General features: G+C 34.9%; 1 pseudogene; it reads right to left on the reverse strand.

Moving 5' to 3' along the window:
- Positions 1-522: 522 nt before the first annotated feature.
- On the reverse strand, positions 523-3804 carry LOC120216306 (annotated as a pseudogene).
- Between the last annotated feature and the right edge of the window lie 5785 nt (positions 3805-9589).

Below are 9589 nucleotides of genomic sequence, written 5' to 3' on the forward strand. Positions count from 1 at the left end.
TATGGCACATGAACTAGACATACTAAGTTTGGGGGAGAAATTATGGAACTAACATGATTCCTAAAATTTTATGAAGTATACCTAGGCAAAGAAGCATGATGTCTTAGAAGTGGAGTACTTCTTTCACCTTTACCATAATGCTCCTCCAAATGTGCAAATTGTCGTTTGAATCGCTCAACGCCACTATTTGATTGAAAAAAGAAAAAAAATACATATTTTTTCTTTTATAATTAATTTTATACAACATATTTAAAGTTTGTATTACTTTTTTTGGGGTTGGGACAGAAAGGGTTAGGTTTTTATTTAAAATTTTGGGGTTGTTGAGTGATTGGTTAGATTAAAATCTATTAATATCGGGGTTGGGTGAAAACTCCTAACTTTTGGGTCTGGGCCAGGACGATAAAAAATCTAACCTGGTCCATGTTGTTGTCATCCCTAATCTCATTCCCTAATCTTAGAGAAAAGTTCTAGATAATTGAGTGAGATAAAAATTGCAATCATACCAGAAGGCCTTCAGGGTCACTAAGAAGCGTGTCCCATATGTGGAGATTGTCCGCAAAGTTGAATTCTTGTGTCAAGAGCAAAGTAATCCACCTGAATGCGTAAAACTGGGGGTTGACCTGTGTGATATTTAAACACAACAGTTAGCATTCAAGCCCATCTAATTACCTTGACAAGCTGCGGAAAACGACAAAGGTGAAAGTGTTTAAAATTTTGTAGGTAAGAGGCAAGCATGAGTCAAGATATAAAAGATGTTTAAATTTTGCAACAATATCTTTCTTTATTTGTGATCTCTAGATGACGCCAAAGCTCTTCATCATGTTCCTTCAGAAGATGTGACAACCTAGAAATTGTGGAACGAATTCCCACATTGTTGTTGTCAAGTTGGTGACAGAAATGATCACATAATCCGCTCAATAACTCAACAAAACAAAAGAATGTGTCGGCTTCATGTTATTCTTACTGAAATTGTAATTGGTCTATGGCTATATGTTGGAATAGATACTCCATATTTGGTGCATATGATATATATATATATATATATATATATATATGTCCGCCAAGTTGATAACAATAATGATAAACGAACATTACCGTACTGTTTTTTAAAAGCTGTAATCTATTTGAAAGTTATTGTTTTTGTTTAAACTTTTTGGGTATCTTGGGGCAAGAAAAGGGATGGATTTGATGCAATGGAGTTGCAAATAGAAACAAGAAAATCATGGAAACCTCCTTTCATATTCAATACATGAAAATCAAAACAATCGCAATATGCCCAGATTACATAAAATGCAAGAAATCAGGGTCATTCTTGAATACATAAAATAGAGGTGCCAAGATTTCATTCATTCATTGAACATATCTTATGCCCAGATTTAACTTGCCAAATACGATTAATATGTTTCTCATTGCATCCTGAACAAGCAATATGCATGTAAGTCTGGAAATTATTTAATCCATATCTAAACTTAAGTCCAAAGGGGTGAAACACTAAATTCACATGAAATAATAAAACAAAAGAAGAAGATGGTTACATGATTAGATTTTGCAAGCTACGAGTCCCTAGAGAAAAATAGTGTAAAAATTAGAATCAAGTCAATAGTTCAGTGATCTTTTACTAGAAGATGGTTACCTGACAAAGTATAACCGGAAATTAGTGTAAAAATTAGATTACAACATCAAGATATTCTTTTACTAGCTCTCTCCACACTTGCAACTGAAGTGCAAGTTTTGAAGCACATGATATCTTTTATCAATGTGTTTACCTGTTGCACATACAAGACAGCCTCCAAGCGTATAGCTGAGTTTCTCTTGAAGTATAAATAGACATGAACATGATTAAATGCCCTAAAGAAACTTGCATCATGCTTAACAAGATTGTAAATTCCAATGTCTGCTAAAGAACAAAACCATATGAACAAAGCAGGGCCTACAACAAGTCCTACTTGAATTGTTCCAAACTTCTGTACACTGAACAAAATTACAAGAAATGCAACCGATATCATCACCACTTCATCTGCAAATAAAGAAAAGAAAATAAGGAAACACAATAGTTAATGACTATTTACCTGTAATAATATAGAAAATCATAAAGGAACATAAACCATAGGATGTAAAGGAGGGAAGGCAAAAAAAAGGCCATATTGTTTCTAATACATACAGATTTAACATTTAGCTAGACTGGAAACTCTAGTCTGACTAAAGTTAAACTATCATTACAAACAGCACATGATCGCGAAAAAGGCAGCTGCATAAAGACAATGAAGAATTGTAGACTCATGATCAAACTATGAGATCTACAGGTTAATAACCATCACATGATATATTCAAAATAACAAATAATTTTCAATAACATACAAGTTAAATTATGCAAAAGATTCCTAACCAAAAAGGTCAATTAGAAACAGGAATGTCCTCTCTAACATTATTTACTAACAAACAGTGAAATGTGAGTCATCAAAGCAATAATGTTTTATAGAGTTGATAACAACATGGAATAATAGCTTACTTTGTTCAATTGCACTAACTCCAACCTTCAGACCACCAACAGAAGACATAACTACAAATAAAAATGCAAAAGTTATCATCTAAAAATTAAAAATGAAAATAGATTTAATAAAACAGTTATGTTGTATTCTACCATAGCATGATTCCGTAAACAAAAGAGATGAAAGAATAGTAACACATAAAAACCTGACATTGATGGGGTAACAACCCCATCAGCTATTACCATAGAAGTGCCAGCAAGTACTAAAATCAGAAGAAGTTTGTTCAGAGTCAATGAAGTCTCTAGTCTCTCCTTTATTTTAAGTGATCTCTCGAGCTCAAGAGATGGCACCTTTAGCATGAAGCCAGATATTCGGGTATATGATGGAACCAGATTCGGGAGAAGACTGACCTTAGCATGCCGAAAAATGAATGAGTACAAATGCAAAAATACCACCTTCAAGAAAAAAGCAGCAACAAATGATGTAAAACAGTTGACAAGGAATATATACTTAACATATTTGTTTAAGGCCTACATAAAAGAATGAAAGATCATAAAATAAAGCAACAAAAGATATCAAACAGTTGACATGGAATTAATATTTAACATATTTGTTTAAGGCCTGCATAAAAGATCATAAACAAGGACTTGGTTGGGATTGAGGAACATCTGGCATACCTTCACCGTCATTATTAGCCCAAAGAACGATAAGGACATATTTGACAAGCAGAATAACGAATAGAGTGTATAGAACCAGTGATAGTTCTCCAATAACATCTTCATCTCCGTTGATAGGTTCCTTGCTAAACATCACAGTAAACGTATATAAAGGACTTGTTCCAACATCACCAAATACAACACCAAAATTCTGAAACGCATGTATTATTATCCTTCCTATACCAAAGTCCTGCGATCAAAAGTCAAGTATACACATAAAAGTAAGCTGCAAAATTAAAGCACATTAAAAAAAAGGTATGCCTCAACGCGATAAAGTTAGATTCCAAACAAATTCGATTTTTCTATATTACAAACAGAGGACTGATTTATTGCATTAGCATCATGAAACAAGAACAATATACCTTGTAGTCACTTCTATGCACGCCATGGACTTCGAGAGCTTCAACGTCGAAAGAATCAATGTATGGTTCGGTGCGAATCAAACGCTGCACCGGACTATCCTCGATCTCAGATTTGTCTTCGCCTGGGAACACCCAACGAGATTCCAACGAATCCATCAAGCCTGATCCTACTGCTCTTCTGATCTCTCCTCCTCCTCCTCTATCCGACGATGAACCTCCGTCGGCCTCCTCCGCCATTGAGAAAACAAATGATTCATAAGAGATTCGATGAACATCTGTTTTTTCTTGGGAGATTTTTTATTTTTTGAGATGAGAGATTTGGACACACATGTATGTCGGGGAAGAAGCGGGAAAGGATGAAAATAAGATGGGAGAAAATTAAAAGACGACTTTTACAGATGACACACAATTAAAACTGTACTTCGTGTTTTTGTAAATTATTTTGATTATGACTATTAAATATGACAAACATTATTGTAAGTCATAAATCGTTTAGATTTTAAAAACATGACATTTTTTTATGACACACATGTTTTGCAAGTCATAAATTAGTGTGTGTCATCGTTCGTGTGTCATTAAAGGTATATTTTCTTGTAGTGAATCTTATTATGAAATTTGAGATTTATCGATCATTGATGACACCATTAGCTCAATTATAACCTTTTGAAATATGACAACTCATGAAAAACAACCAAGAACACATTTCCCTCTTCCTCATATATATATATATATATAACCCTTGTGCTTACTTGTGAGTCCCCAACGCTTTGTTGGTTCTGCATTGGCTCCATTGCATCTCCTATGTGAGATTGAAACTATTTCTGGATCCTACCTACTCGTTTTCATCATCGCTTTCCTGCAAACTCAAATGGTTCATATCCCTTTCTAGAGGAAGCCCATCTTCAGAATCATTGGAAAACCCTAATCTTCACGGATGTCTGCTCATATAACATCATAAAGGTCAGTACAACGGGAATGGTCATTCCTGTACACGCCACAAGGTTGTTAATTTGTTACTAATACTAACACCTGTTGAAATCATCAACGGTGGGATATGATTCCCAATTTGATGAAATTGTAAGTAATTAAATGCATGCCATGTAACAATCAAAATGTTTTCTGAACAATATAACCACCAAATAGACTTCTTGTTGAAAGCACATCAAATGCACCAGGTAAAAGGTGCGAAAAGCAACTTAGAGTAACAAGATGGTTGAGTCGTGCACGAGAGTTTTGCAGGTTCGAAAATAAATTTACCTTCTGCATCAGGTGGAGCCTTTGGAACCTGACTTTGTTGGGAAAGACAAGAATTTTGTACTGATATGATATCAGCACTATTTTCACATTCAGAATATTCTTTCAAAAGTTACCTACACAAATCAAATAAGCCAACAATTTGAGAACTTATGTCAAGAAGAATGTTTCTGACCTTGAACATTGACCATAGCTTTCAACCAATTTAAACTATTTGCACCATAAAAAGCAATAATAATAACGTACCTGTTAAGGGACACGAAGGCATGGCCCCATTTGAACTTACCTAATGGTAAATTTGCAGTTTCCTCTTTCCCACTGTTAAAAAATAGAAAAGGAACAAAAATCAGAGGACTTACTCCACAAACATCTATGACTCTCCGTGACATTAATTATCATCTTGTCATATATAAAAGAAAGCTAGAATAATCACTTGGCTAAAAGCTTTTTCTTAATTATGCTCGGAAACAATGCTACAGCCATATGTAAGGGATGCATCCATAGTTTTATAAGGTTCATAAGGTTGAAAATGATGCTGAAGCTCCGTTGACATTCATATGGTTAGAAAGCAACATGAATGGAATAGACCAATATGCCATAAAATCTAAGATATTTCGCCATACATGAGTAGACAGATGCACAGTTTACATATACATCATAGAATAAATTAAAAATACTAATTTACAAAATATGATTCATGCTGTTGACGAAAACGGGTAAAGAAAACAAAAGAACACGAGAATTTTACGAGGTTCGGCAATGTGCTTACGTCCTCGGTGCCTAGGCGGCGCTAGAAGTTTTTTTATTCAATGATATTTTAGGTCTAGGTTACATCTCTATTTATAATAGAAAACTCTGGTACATAATTACAAAATTAACCCTGTACCGTACCGCGGGAGCTGCGCCCCCGCACCCCCAACCCACATAATTCGGAACCCCACAACGAGACTTTCTTTGTAAGAATAGTTGATATTCGCTTCGCTCACTCCGCTCCATCTCCTGTCCTCTTTACTGGTATATTTATGAGCCATACCTAACACATGCAAATTACAGATAGCATACACATCCATTCAGTGAGTCCACTGTTATATTAAGATCTCAACATTTACCATTCCTATAAAGAAACGGAGCTCATAGCAGCCAGAGGATGCAAAAGTAAAAGGAAAAACATGATTGAAAACATATCCTCAATTCAGTGAGTCCACTGTTATATTGTGAAGATATATGGTGATTAGGGAAAGAAGTACCATATTATTAAAGCTGCTGATAATGCTTCTGTCCATGATAGCTCACATGGTCGACCATAATTTACTGGGTTTGCAGCCGATAGCCATGGCACTGAAATTCCAAGAAATTTGTCAAATTCGTAAAACAGGACTGCTGAAAACTATTTAAAACCAGTAAAAAATGAATCACTCTTAATTAAGATATGTGAATATGTGCATGCCAAACAACATGCAATTATACTTTCAGTTAGATGTTTAATGTAAGAAGTTGACTAATGTGAATATAAAAAAGTATGCAATAACGAGCGGGAAGAAGCATTGCTAATTTCAAATTGTCATTTAAATTTTGTCATCGTATATGATGTAAAAGAAGTTTAACTGAGTTTACGCACAAACATGCATATGTATTCAAGTAACAATTGTAATATGCTGCTTAAAAGATATATAATTTCATTAAAAAGTCAACAAAAAGTATGTCACCGGGTCAAACATGATATAAACCAAATTGAAAGAAAAACATATAAATATTATTTCTAGCAACTCGGATATCAATGCTCTTAGAAAATCATCAAGCACCTCAAGGACTGAAATTACAAAACAGTGTAACAACAATAACATCAAACTTGAGTACATGTCAAATATAAAGGGCAGCCTCTTTGAATCATGTAATTCAATAAAAAGAAATTTAAAAAAAATGAACTCCAGGCTTGTTGAAGTGAAAAGATAAGAATAGATCACTGGAGGTTGTTACTGTTGAAATCATCCACAAGGATGTCACAATAATGGCACGGGATTTAAGAAAAACCTGCAACATGTTGACTGGAGACAAAATTTTCATAAATTTAGCACTGGATACGTTATGTAGGTCTCCAATTATTATGCACAACAATTGTGTGCTACCAATAATTTGTATAAAACGTTATATGAGGAATTAGGGATAAAGCAAGTTCTAATATATCAGGCAAAAAAAGCTAAATGTATATGTTAGACAAAATGCAGCATGTGTATTCGCATAGCAAACACTTGAAAAGTTCATATTCGTACACAAGCGAGGAGCACCACACCGCAGCTTCACAAAAGGTAAATCACTAAGACGAGCCCATGAGCAATCCACAACAGCTAATCCTTTCCTCTTCACTAGGTTGTAATCTTCTTTAGAGACACACTGACTACCAACAGGACTGCCAGAAGAGGTTCAAAGCACAGATAATAAAGAAATAATAGAAGTCAAACTAAAGGATGAAGAAGCAGAAAACAAAGGTTAGTATCTATCAGCAATGAAGAATATTGGTAAAAAAGAACAAATATCAGGTGATATTGTCTGAGATGATGAGATACACCATCAACTAGGGAAAAACAAATGTCAAAGTAGCTCGCCAAGCACTTGGTTCAAAAACAGGTGCATCTATGCCACATGCTGAAAGAGTTCAGTCCACATCAACCTTTCCCCAAATAAAAAGAAAGAGATATTTAAAGCATCTTAAAACAATGCCTCAAAACCGCTATTCACACGCAAGTCCTGCATGAAATCATTCAATGGTCCAGATTAGCAGAAAGTGAAAATGTCCTTCAGGGTCAAAAGTACTGAATTAATTCATTGATCTTGATAGAAGCTAACTGCACATACTAGTTATTACTATTCTCTAAATTGATCATTGACAAATCATGTGACTGGTTAATAATGAAAAATCCTAAACTCAACAACACAGTTCATGAACATTTGAACCAATTACCAAAACCCTTGGAGGTGAAAGATGACATCTCAATTTTCTAAAGTATAAGTTTATGATCAGTTATAAGGGCAGAAACTATATGGATCAGATAACTATGCTAAAAGGCAGTCTTTACACCTGAATCCAAGAATCAGTACACTACAATAATTCTATGTTTTCCATTTTACCTTCCTAAAAGGCCATAGAAGTTCTCTAGGAAATTTCATCTTCTTCCTTTCGGCATATAAAAGTTTGCATATCTTATTTCAAATTAGATTTGGTAAAACTGTTATAGAACAGTCCTTAGCAAGCTAATAATACTCAACAGCCACCCATAAGTCTCCGATTTATCCTTCTCTCTTACATATTCCAACCGTATGTAGGTACGGTATAGCTTTGTCTTGAATCCAACACTATGAGTGTATGACACATTTCTCTGGCAAAACAACTACAAACAAATCTGACAATGTCTACTGATCAAAAAGCGCATTTGACGGGAAGTGAATATGATAAATTCAAACATGCATAACCAAATTAAATTAGACGGAACTTTAGTCTAGCAGATACTTTCTTTCAACAACCCAAATCTTGCAAGTTTGCGGCCAGTGCACCTTATTGCATCACATTGTCCAAAATCCTGCGTCCACAACATCAAAACAATGAGGGTAATCAACGCAAGAAACTATTAAATAATAAGGAAAAAAGCAGGCCAACTGTCCAACAGATGTTAATATGTATATAGCCAACATGAAGCTTCATATAAGTGCCACAAGCATGAGACGATGCTGAGCTAGATTCCACTAGAACCAGGAACAAGACATTGATGAATATGTATATAGCCAACATGGAAGCTTCATATAAGTGCCACAAGCATGAGACTGATGCTGAGCTAGATTCCACTAGAACCAGGAACAAGACATTGATGAAGATTGTAGATAATTATGGAGATCTTGCACGAGAACTTCGTAACCACAAAGACTTTCTTATAAGGAATAATGAACATCATTGTCTGCGGCTCCAAGAGTTGACTCAGAAGATGAAGGAAAAAGACGACATCATACAAGAAACTGTTTCCCAAGAAAGAAATGTAGCTCAGATTTAGCTGGTTTTGCAAGAGAATTGAAGCAGATTGACAACTCAACACCTGAGCATGAGTGGAAGTTAACTTGGCTTTTGAGGGAGATAGAGAAGTTAGGAGTGAAAGCTATACCTTAATGTAAAGTTTGTTTGATGTATTAAAACCTTTGTGAAAGTTATTTTAAGATGGTCACTCTGGAATGACACCTTTTGCATACACGCATTTGCATTGCATTTGTTTATTTAAGCATTTTACATGTATTGGTTATGAAAACATGAAAATAATTTAGGGAAGGTTATGTGGCAGTAATATCAAGATCACTCATTCATACTACTTCCTTATTATCATGAGCAATCAAATGGAAAAAATGGAACAATCTCATGAGGGATCACAAGATCAGTTGGCCGGGTTACAACAAGATATGAGGAATCAAACATCAAATTCTCTACAATACGAATCAAATCAAATGATCCAGGTGTTGGCAACCAAGGCTGCTCATAGAGGGAAAATAATTGCTAAAGAACATCAGTGTTATCAGACTAATGCGTCAAGAATGATAGCAAACCCTAGGGCATCCCACTCGAACCTAAAGAATAGTCTCATTAATCATGAGAAATCTGAGGATGGATTCAAACAGTTGAAGAAAATAATTTGAGCTATGAAATGTATTAATGGCTCTCACAAAGAACTAGAAGTGAGATAACTCAGCTTGGTCCCTGATTTGGTTATCCCACATGAATTTAGGGTGCTTA

The sequence above is a fragment of the Hibiscus syriacus genome, unplaced genomic scaffold, assembly GCF_006381635.1.
Source record: "Hibiscus syriacus cultivar Baekdansim isolate YM2019G1 unplaced genomic scaffold, ASM638163v2 tig00110160_pilon, whole genome shotgun sequence".
NCBI classification, from domain to species: domain Eukaryota; kingdom Viridiplantae; phylum Streptophyta; class Magnoliopsida; order Malvales; family Malvaceae; genus Hibiscus; species Hibiscus syriacus.